We start from the raw sequence: 11,609 nt of genomic DNA on the forward strand, positions 1-11,609 counted from the left end.
TGCACCAGATTCAACGTTGTGGCGAACAGTTCAGAAGACAGGATCTGAGAAATAAAGTGTGAAAGAAGCTCTGCATTTAAACTGTAAGCCAGCCTATGAAGCTGAACTTTGCACTAGCTCCTGCACTAATGTGCCAAACTTAATGTAGTAAATCATTTACAATCTTGCACACAGCTTTCTTTACCATTTCCAAGGAACAGGGCGTTATTCATAAGACTAAAGGGAGCTCTGTACCCTGTGTCTAATTGTCTGGAAATGCGGATATGGTTGGAGAATAACCATATCCACACACATACAAAACAGTCCTTTAAAAATTATATCTTCATTATAATTCATGATCATAATTAAAAAGCAATGTGCTAGCAGCAACAGGTTCAACTGCAATGCTATGAATTTAAAGTGCAACTTGGCATGGGTATCAAAAACCATACCACCCACACTATGTGAACCTACAGACCTGAGAAGCACATCAAGAGCTTTCTGGAAAGTGAACCCTGTTTGCACTGAAATCCAGTAATGCACTAGCATGACAGAGAAACAAAGTCACAACAGACTGTGAACAGGCTTGCCTACTGTAAGAGATTAAAAAAAAACCAGAAATATATTTTGCGGCACTGTAAAGAATGTTTTGTTAGCTTTTAAAATGCTAAAACCAGCCCCGTAGCGGATATCACCATTCACCAAAGGCTCCTTTCAAACAGAATGGATCTGCATTCATTTGCCTCATGTAAATACAGCGTTGTCCTCAACTGGCACCCAAGTTACCAGGCTATAAAACCGCACAATGGCAGTAATAGGAGGTTGCTGCTGCTGACTGGGAACAATGCCGTCTTGACACAATAGCAACATTATTTCTATGGAAACTCGAGGCAGAATATTTTGTAGCATGTGCGCAAAACACAATAGTGGAGCTTGTAAAGTAATGAAGTCTGAATTATAAAGCAGTCACATTTTTTCTTCCACGCTCTGCTCTTTAGTTTAAGTTTAAAAGTTTTGCATTTTCAATTTTTTTTCCCCCGCCCACACAAACCACTCTTAATAATAGAAAAAGAACAAGCTTTGTTCTCAAGCACCAGGAGACTACCAGGCTAATCACATTTAGAAGACGCCCTACATAAATGCTGATTGGTTGACACTGAGTTGTAATGCGCAGGGTAAAGGAACTTTACAGCTTTTACTTTGTCAACAGAATAGCAACTTCTAACAATAGAGTATTTCCTTTAATGACCATGCAGAAGGTCTTCGAGACATTTAATTGATGATCAGTGCATGGGATTACGACATCAGAGCAACCCTACTTTTAATAAATATAGCTGGAGATTTGTAACTCCGACTGAGCAAGTACCTCATTAGGTGCATTGTAACTTCACAGATTATTAATTCACATAAATCAATTTCTGCTGTAATTATCAATTTAAAAATAAAACCATCCGTTTTTTTCCCCCCTCTCGGTAATTTCGTGTTAATGAAAAGTAAACTAGAACCGTTCTTTAAAACTCCAATTTTGCTCACAGAAACAGAACCGCCCATCGCACTGAAACAAAGAAAGTTTACCGTTATTCTTAGTATTAGTGACCTATACTGTTTATTGTGTGGTCCACCAAGATCAAATATATATTTAGGTGGTCCACAAACAGAAAAGCTTGCGAACCACTGCCTTAATCTACACGATCTTGGAAATCTAGCTTTTATATTGTGAATGTGTGCGAACAGTTCATTAACCTGGTTCTGCAATTCATGGAGGCTGTCACTGAAAACAGCTTGTGTTTCTTTGCAGAACCTGACTGAGCTGCAAAACTCTAGTTTGTATTTTAAGGCCAGGACCATCTTGTTCCACTTGTAAAACATGTGTTAAAAGTGCCCTTTCTTTGACCTTTGGAGATCAAATACAAATGAGTTTAAGTTAAACGCCCAGAAGGCTGGGATATCTGAACTGCGGAGGATTCTAATAGTGTCAAAGTTTAGATAACTGAAATAGGGCTCTTTGTGTAGCAAAGTGTTAATTTCTATTAAATAAGTAAAATTCCACAGAGGGGTACTATTTTAATGATTTAATAAGGCCAGCAGTATTTACTGTAGATCAGTGGGGCACACCTGAGTGATGGCCCTAAAGATCCATTGCAACCCAGGTCTTTGTTCAGATCAGGTCCTAAATTACTGAACTGACCAATTAAACTAACTTAAGACCTGGGCGGGAATGGCCACAGTTGTGTGGCAGTTTACATGAACTAAATATCTCTACAGATAGTTCCAGTTTCCACCTAAACTCTCATAGCTTCCACCTAAACAGCAATAGCGAAAAGCAGGCACTGCATGATGAACATGCTAAAGCATATTCTGCAAATACTGTAGAATTCAACAATGTGCTGAGAGACCCTGCAGAGCAGTCAGCCATTTCACAGACCTGTATTGCGCTCTGCCTACTGTACAGGATGCATGGTTTGCTTGTTTCTGAACACACTGCACACACAGCCACACAGGTAAACAGAGATGGAAACACACAAAACACAGACGAGTCTGTGAACCTCGATCAGCAAACCGCATGAGAATATTTCTGACAGGCCAGTCTTTAAACATCGAATCCCTGCTGCATGATCCGGAAATTCAACCATCTTTCCATCGCATCAGATAAGATATTAGTAAGATTAGTAAGATATACTAAAACACAAGGAAGATGTCGCTTACTTCTTCAAAATGAAATTTTGAAATTGAAATTCATTTCTATTTTTTATCTTTAAAAAAAAAAAAAAAAGTGGGCAAAAACCAGGAACTTCAGCATTAATACAGATTACCGTTAAACAGACTTTTGTGCTTGATACGTGAGAAAAACAAACTCATTATTATTTACAATTGCAAATGTATCCAAATCCAATAACTGAACTTCTCAAGTCTGTTGTGACGTATACAAAGACGTCCTGCCACCCTCGAGGGACATAAGATTGACTCAGGCTGCCAGACAAGACACTAAACGAAACACAGCCTACAGACAGGCACTCTCTCTGACAAGACACTAAACGAAGCACAGCCTACAGACAGGCACTCTCTCTGACAAGACACTAAACGAAGCACAGCCTACAGACAGGCACTCTCTCTGACAAGACACTAAACGAAGCACAGCCTACAGACAGGCACGCTCACTGACAAGACACTAAACGAAGCACAGCCTACAGACAGGCACGCTCACTGACAAGACACTAAACGAAGCACAGCCTACAGACAGGCACGCTCACTGACAAGACACTAAACGAAGCACAGCCTACAGACAGGCACGTTCACTGACAAGACACTAAACGAAGCACAACCTACAGACAGGCACGCTCACTGACAAGACACTAAACGAAGCACAGCCTACAGACAGGCACGCTCTCTGACAAGACACTAAACGAAGCACAGCCTACAGACAGGCACTCTCACTGACAAGACACTAAACTAAGCACAGCCTATTGCTCCTGAAGCAGATGCCAGCCCTGCCTCAATGAAGAACGCCTCGACAGATCAAAGGGTCTTAACTAAGAAGACACCTTTAAGAGCAGAGTAAAGTCCAGACCTTTCTTTTACTTTGAAAATAAAGGTAACCGCGTTGCTCTGCTGGTGCAGGCACAAGAAGGCATTCGCAATTACAAGCTGCTGTAGACACCGGGAGCTATAACAGATTTCGAGCGGCAGCGTCTGACAGGGTCATGTAGCTGGACTTTGAGCTCAGCAGGTGAGATCTGAGGTTAAAAGCAGAGCAGCAGGTGATGTCAAAGAGGAGTAATTGAAATACTGTGGCAGACACGGTGTCTGTTTTGCACCAGCTGAATAGCTTTCACAGTGCCCCATACATCCTACAAGGCAGATAATGGATTGCTGGAGCCAATCCATCAATTTAACCTAACTATCTGTATGCACTCTACCACAAACATAGCAGTACATCAAAGATTCTCATAAAATATAGGTTCAAGTTGTTTTCATTTATCTTTTATGCAGAGGAGTGGAAAATAAATAAACAAAAAAATACTACATATAAACTCAACCCAAGTTACGGAAACTTTATAAGGGTCGCCTATATTCACCTTCAACTCCAAACCACATTAAACACAAATTAGTTGCAAAGATCATCAAGTATTACAATATCAGCAAATATAGGGGTAAGAATAGATCGATAGATTGGATAGTCATATTTACTGTGCCTTTAATAGGCTAATATTCTGACCAATCAGTTATTTTTCACAAAAACAATATAACTTTATAGGCTTGAAATTGTCTGCAGTACTGTATTCCAAAGGTCACAGGTCTGCTCATGATGCACTTAAAAAGTCTTCCTACTCATTTAAAAATGTTGCAGTGTTGCAGAAATATATGCTTGTATGTCAGAAAGGATATACCACACTGAAAGGGAGACACTGTTGGGATTTAAATTAAACTTTAAATTAGAAATGAAACACACAAGCTTGTGGTTAGAAAAAAAAATGGAGATTTTAGTTTAGATGTTACTGAAGTAACCAAATACCAGCAGCAAAGCCCTGTATCCTGAATTGAAGATTGCGTGACAGAAATGTTGACCTACGTCTGTAGTTTTAGGCTTTTGGAGTCTGGAATGTTACTGGGTACAGCGAACAGGCAAACACATAAAAGTTCAAGAAATGTGATAAATCCACCAGTGCTGAAAAAAAAAAAATGAAATACTGCATGTTTTGAACTTGTTCTCATAATGCTTAAGGTAAAATGTTTAGATCAACCTATACCCTGGGTATAAGCCCAGCTAGATGTTTTAGAGCATTTTACAGCCCTGGAGAAATCACACAGGATTGCTTCAACCCAAAATTAAAGGGATGGAAATAAGACTTCTATTGCACAGCAGTTTGACTCATTCCAGGTTTTAATACATGCTTCATTAGCCTCACTGCATAGACAACAAGCACAGGTATGTTTTATTAAGCACACAGGAAAAACCAGGAATAGATCAAACTGCTATGCAACAGGAGACTTATTTCCATCCCTGGTTTACCCCTAACAAGATGCAATCCAGGTGGATTCCCTGATACAGTAAAATGCAATAAACAATTAGCCTACATCTGTGGCCTGTCTAAAATCAAATCCTATGTTAAGTATCCATATGTTTTGGGTAGTGCCTTCACCAGTGTAAATTAACAATGTTTAAAACAAGATTACTATGACGCTATTATTTTTCCCATTATAGTTGGAGGAAAACCTGTCTGCCGTCTACTCCAGTAAAGCCTGAGTAACATGTTCAACTTTCTGTAATAGCCAACAGTTACTGTTAAGCCAGATACAGAAACCCAGCAGCATTGACTGCCAGGAACATACCATGCAGTACCATCTATCACAGACTGCTGTTAGCAACTTTATTCCATCATCAGTCTGGGACTGCTTGAAAAATGAAGGTATGATTTGTAACAACATCCTTATATAAAAGGCCATTAACTAATTTAGTGAAGAATATTTTGGGGGGTGAAGTTAGAGTAAGTAGCAGGGTAGATAAAAGTTTGTGTTACACGTCCCCATGTGTTGTTACAACTGTTTAAATGACATACCTGTCATTTGTATTTTCATTGGTAACATCCTGACAACTTTTTACACTTTGAACTTTAAAAGTATGTAAAAGTATGCTATAAAGCTCTTTTAAAAATGGCCGCTCTAGTGCACTGTACATTTAGAGGACAGTCGTTTTTGGTGAATAAGGAAGTGCAAAAAAAGAAGTGAGCAGTTGTACCAGCATGATGCCTTCCCTGTGGCAAACTGCAAGCAGCAACAATGCTAATATACTTCCACTTTAATTAATTTACCCAAGGGACTGTAGAAAGAAGGGATAATTTCAATACTACTCTCGAAAGATTAACGACTGAAAAAATGGCAAGACGCATAACTCAGTGCTAAAAGTTCAGCACTCCATAAAAGCAATGATCCAGCAGTGACGCCCATTCCATGCATTCTCAGTACTATTTCCACAATAAGTCGGCCCGAACGTTTCCTGCAGATTTCTGCAGGTGTGAAGTTTACTGTCAATAAAATCTGAACATGCAAAAACAACCTAAACAGAAAACAATGCTATAAATAAAAAAGGCATAACACACATACAACTAAAATGACATAAGATCATGCCTGTAAAATATTCCTGAGCGGCATAGTGCTATCACAAGTAATGCAACAACATTCATAATATAACTTATAATAAAATGTATTAGAAGCAGACGCGTCTTCTGCTCTTGCTATAACTAAACGATCAGGAACCACGCGCATAATATAAAATACATGTAGTATACATGTAGTTTTGCTAAATAAACACAGTGAGATTTAAAACAGCTGCATAAGTACTTGTGCTTCGTAGTAAGTAAAAGCAGAAGCAAAATGTAATGTAAGGTTACATGCATCATTCCGACCCTGAACTAGTAGGGATCATCAATATTATTCTAAAAACTTAATTTCAAACAATGTATATAGAGTAGAATGATCTCGATGAACCAAACGAACGCGATTCATAGGAACGTTTATTGTACTGCTGTATGACATCGCTTTTTTTTGCAGACCTTGACGTTCGTTAGTTTTAGTAAACTGTAAAAAAAATGTGTTAAACTTCTTTCAAAGTACAATATGAAAGAAAAAAGAAAGTTATGCAATTATAAAGTATTGCTATGAAAAACGCGGAATTTATGATCCATCTGTTTCTTCTCTACATACTAGTGCTAATACTACAGTACAACTAGTACGCTCCAACCATCTCCCTAATTTTTCATCTTGCTACGTAATTGTAAGCAAAGAAGCGCATCCACTGCACGGTTTTTTTTGTTTTTTTTAAACCGCACTAAAACAAAACTGTTAAAAAAAACATGACGCAGTCATTAATTTCGTACTTACCCAATTCTTCACTGTGGAAAATGTTGAGTTACCGGCAGAGAAAGACCGTAAAAACACTGTACTGAATTCTCAGCCCATCTCCAACCGACTGACTTCCTACCTGAATTAGAAGGCAGGGGAAAGGTTTTCTTTCTTATTCCGGGGGTTTTGCGGAAACCGTTTTGTGAAGGATGCTGGGATTTGTAGTCAGCTCTGCTGTGGTAACAAAAAGTAATCAAACATGATGAGATCAAGGTAAAGCATGGGCAAAAACAAACCTGACAATTTACCACTATAAACTTTTATTAGTGTAAGCATAAATAACATCTTCAGGTGCTGATTTCTTTTCTCAGCTTTATAAGTTTCAGGTCACCAACCCCTAACATTTCAGTTGTGCATTATTGGGTGAATTAACAGCTTTCCTTTCACATATAATTGCACGTGTGCATGATCCTGTTAAATGACTAACGTGTTTTAAGATTTGACAGACTCAGCTAAGGAGATCATGTGTATTTTGTGGACCTAAAATGAAAAGTCACTAGTTCACTCCTAATTTAGTCTTTACCTCATAACACAGAATCTATCATGGATGGAAAGAAGACTTGCAAAGCAGTTTGGGCCCTGCCAAGTTTTACTATGAGCCACAGTGCATGACAGCAAGCTCAGTTGAGTTGTAGGAAGCTCATGTAAAAAGCCTGGCAGTGAATAAACTTTCCCTACTTGTTATTTCACACAAGAAGTACACAGTAGGGTAACTTGACTAACCCCAGGACTAAACAGTAAGAGCTATGTGGACAGGTTAAAATAATTAAATCTCTGTGGTCTAGAAACTTTCTAGACCAGAGTTCTCATAGTTTTCTCCTTGAACATTCAACCACAGATATTTCAAATTGTGGAAATCAGTAACAAGGTGGAGTGCAAGCATATATGAACTAGAGCTTTTACCATTCCAGGATGTACGGACGCTCTAAAGATTAACAGAAATGAAGAGGCTCTCTAAACAGAGTGTACACTTAACCACACAACTCACGTGTCAATGTCAATCATGACTGCTTGTTTTATTTAATTATTTGTTCCCCCAGTGCAACACAACTAGCTGGGGTTCAAGCTTCCTACTTGGCACTGTGCCCAGGTGAAAATAATGAAATGTGCGAGACCTTGAGATTTCACTGCTTCCTCTAACCTGAATTAGTACACAAAAGAAAAAAAAGATGGAAACTAAAATATAACATGTTATATTGTATTGCATAAGTAAATCCAAGTATACCAGCCTTGATAAACTGCTAGATTGTTAGTTCAATGTAATGTATTAGCATGCTTATTATATGCAAAGGTAGGACAGCAGGTGCCGTAGATAGTTTCTATGTCCAAAGACCTTTCACAAGATGCTGTTTCAAAGTAATGATTCTCTAGAATGTCCCTGAAGGAAATAGATGCAGTGGTCATTGACAAATGGTCACATCCAATTGAATTAACTTTTTAGGTAGAAGTAAAAAAAAAAAAAAAAAAAAAAAGTCCCAGGCAATTAACCAATTAGAATTATGATCAATGCTTAACTGGATTTAATAGCACAGTTCACTGACTGCAGTTATATGTCTATATTTCCAAAATTTTGCTGCACTGCAATTTAATTGAAACAGTCAATCTATATAGTCAATCAGTAGAATTTATGTCTTCACAATGTAATGTCTTTTTTAGCTCTTTGTCATTTCTGGATTCATTTTAGAACCAAAAGTGGCATGTGGCAGAGAAAAACTGCAGATAATTAAATTGTGCTGTGTAGTTGGACTGTTAGAATGAGCAGGTCTATGATATCTAGCCGCAGTTATTACAATATACAGCAAAAGCTGGTTTATTTGGTCAACAAAAAGTCTAACAACAAAGTATAAATCTACTGGCTGTTCGCTGGATGGGTTCTCAGAAATAGCTAGGATGAAAGCAACTATAGTATAATGCCACACCAACACATGCTGATCATTCATCAAATCAAGAAACAATCATGATCTCACTGCATTGCAAATTGGCTTCCACCCCCTCTATCAGCCACTTGTTTTCAGTGCAGGAAGCAGACCTGCTTTCACATACAGTAAACTCTACAAAGGTGTTTGTCACGTGACACAATGGTTTAATGAGGTGAAAGTCCAAGAGTTTATCTTCAGCTCTCTTCTTGATGTTATAGGTCTGTTTGTTCAGGGTCTGTCTCCCGCCCACACACCAACTCCCATCGAGTCTTCAGAATGATGGGAACACAAACCCAAAAGTGACACAGATGGGAAGTTTCAGTCCCTTTACTATACAAATCTGAGGATTACATGAGAGAAAGAGAAAACAATTATCCAGCTTTGTAACTAGACTAGACCCAATAGCATTTACTCATTCCTAATGCTACTACCACTATTACTATTATTATTATTATTATTATTATTATTATTATTATTATTATTATTATTATAATAATAATAATAATAATAATAATAATAATAATAATAATATTAAATCACTCCCCCCTTCCAGAACAATTTAAATATAAGCACTTTAAAAACAGCAGGTGCCACAGAGTCTGAAGGTGTTGGAGCCAGAGCCGCCATTCACTGTATGCAGACTGTTAATTAGTATGCGCAGGCCCTGCCATCTACAGAAGACCTGACGTGATGAGCATCCTTAGAGATGCCAGGACCTAGCAGCTGCTCCCCTATCGTGCTGTCCATTAGCCTGTGCTACTGGGGACAGACAATCCAGTTCACAAGCACAAGAGAATTAGATAATGGGATTTAGAAATGCAAAATAAAGCAAGGACACAAGACACTTTGCAGAAAGCCTCTCTCCAGCATTCCATCACTGCAGTTTAAAGCTCCTCTGGGTTTAGCCATTCCCTTCTTCAGCAGTCCCTTATGGAAGATAACTGTGGCATACTTTTACCAAGCTGGTGCCTGACTAAAGAAACTGTAGTTTCATTAAACAGGATTTTCCCATCAGACACGACCAGTCATTTATTAATTTTCTTAACACTTCAAATCACAGTCACGTTTTAGCAAGTCTTTATCATTTTTGAACTACACACCAATTCAAGTTTGTTGCAGTAACCCATGGTTGACAAAGTGAGCAGAGTAAGTCACAGAGAAGTATGGCAAACTGTAGCGAATGCATAGTATCTGCTGCCTGATTGCAATATAACCTTGCTGGGGTGGTAAATGTTTTTTTTACCTGGCTTTTGGCAGATCTTGGTGACACCAAATTCCTTGTTCAACACCCCAGTGCTAAATATCTGCCACTTTCTGTCCACCATGGACTGGGCCTTGATCTGGTATCGGATCTCCCAGCCCTGGAGCAGACTGAAGTGTGCCTCTCACAGGCTCGGAATGACAAAGCGGGGTCATGGTACTTCAGTCTCTGTGTAAAGGGGGTCACATACAGAACATAAGAAAATGTCATGATAGGCTGGTTCCTAGTAGTTGATTGATCAGGTTGGGTCTTTAAGGATCCCAAGATTCAACATCAGCAACATGGCTAGGTAACCCATTCCATACCATGTCCACTCTGTGTGATGTGCTGTCTCCGACCCTCTGTCCAATGTCTGAAGAGGGATCATCAACATTTGTAGGGTGTGGATACTGTAGTTTAATTGAACTAGCTGGCTATAGCATGGTGTTACTTTAAACCAGTTGAAATCAACATCTGATAATGTATCTTCAGTCTAATTATCCACCTTAGCCATTTGTCCTCATGTCCTATGATAAAACAAGTATAGCATGCAGGGAAGGCTTAGTCTGCAGAGGTAAGACATGGACTGCATCATTTGACTTGAGAGGAGACATAATGTAGATGTCATTTTTAGCCAGCTACTAATGTGACTCACCATATACACATCTGAGGACCTTTAAAATGTACTGAGAAACAATCTGCTGATGGTTTACACTATGCACACTGAATACATGTACAGTATTGGTGCACAAAGTAGTAAATGGTTCAAACAATATGCTAAATCAAATTAAATGGAGCATGAAAGCTGTGAGTCATTAAATGATCAGATCTCGTTAAAGAAACATCTCTGTTATACAAGTTCTCAGGGGCCACTGCTAGGAATGTGACAACGATTCACCTGACCTGTGATCACAGCACTGTATTGCAACTCCAGCTAGCTAGTGCACTGCCATCCGGTGTTGAAATAAGAAATAGCATATTTTTTTTCTCAGTTTTGTACATTACTGTTGAATTTTCATCTTTAAAAAAATAGAGTTCATTAAAGACTGGATAAATGCTCAGAAAATATAAATGTGATATGAATGAATGCATTTTCATCCTCATTCATTCCCTCAATAGTTACATCTGAAGAACATAAGGTAAAATGGCCCATGCACTGAAATGCAAAAGAGATGGATAGGGTAAATCTAACTTACTCGTGTTAATGACGAAACACACCACGAAATCCACACCCAGTTTTGCCTAGAAACCCACATTTCTCGTGTAAGTGTTAATGAGTGTGTTTATCCTTAACTATAACTATTGCAAGAGAGCAGGTCAGTTGTTACTTTGGATTCCAAGATGGCAGAAAGTAATGGCTCATGGGTGATTTTATGGTTAGCAGTGGTGTAGTTCACCTTAATGATAATGCGGGAGGATTTTATTATTATTATTATTATTATTATTATTATTATTATTATTATTATTTGCTGTGTCTAGTCTGTCATGTTGTACATCTCTTGTGAGTTTACAGTTCATAAAACCACTTACTATGAACTGCGTTATGCTTTTGTTATAGTATTAAAGCTTAA

The 11,609-nt window shown here is 38.4% G+C and overlaps 1 protein-coding gene across 7 annotated transcripts in view; it reads right to left on the minus strand.

Moving 5' to 3' along the window:
* LOC121321997 (pleckstrin homology domain-containing family A member 1-like) overlaps positions 1-6,961 on the minus strand; it is a 37,067-nt gene extending 30,106 nt beyond the window's left edge. For all 7 annotated transcript variants that reach the window (XM_041261403.1, XM_041261404.1, XM_041261401.1 and 4 more), the window contains exon 1: positions 6,859-6,961. The gene's annotated coding sequence lies outside the window, so the exon portion shown is untranslated. The remainder of the gene's footprint in view (positions 1-6,858) is intronic.
* Between the last annotated feature and the right edge of the window lie 4,648 nt (positions 6,962-11,609).

The sequence above is a fragment of the Polyodon spathula genome, chromosome 10 (assembly GCF_017654505.1).
Source record: "Polyodon spathula isolate WHYD16114869_AA chromosome 10, ASM1765450v1, whole genome shotgun sequence".
In the NCBI taxonomy this organism is placed as follows: Eukaryota; Metazoa; Chordata; class Actinopteri; order Acipenseriformes; family Polyodontidae; genus Polyodon; species Polyodon spathula.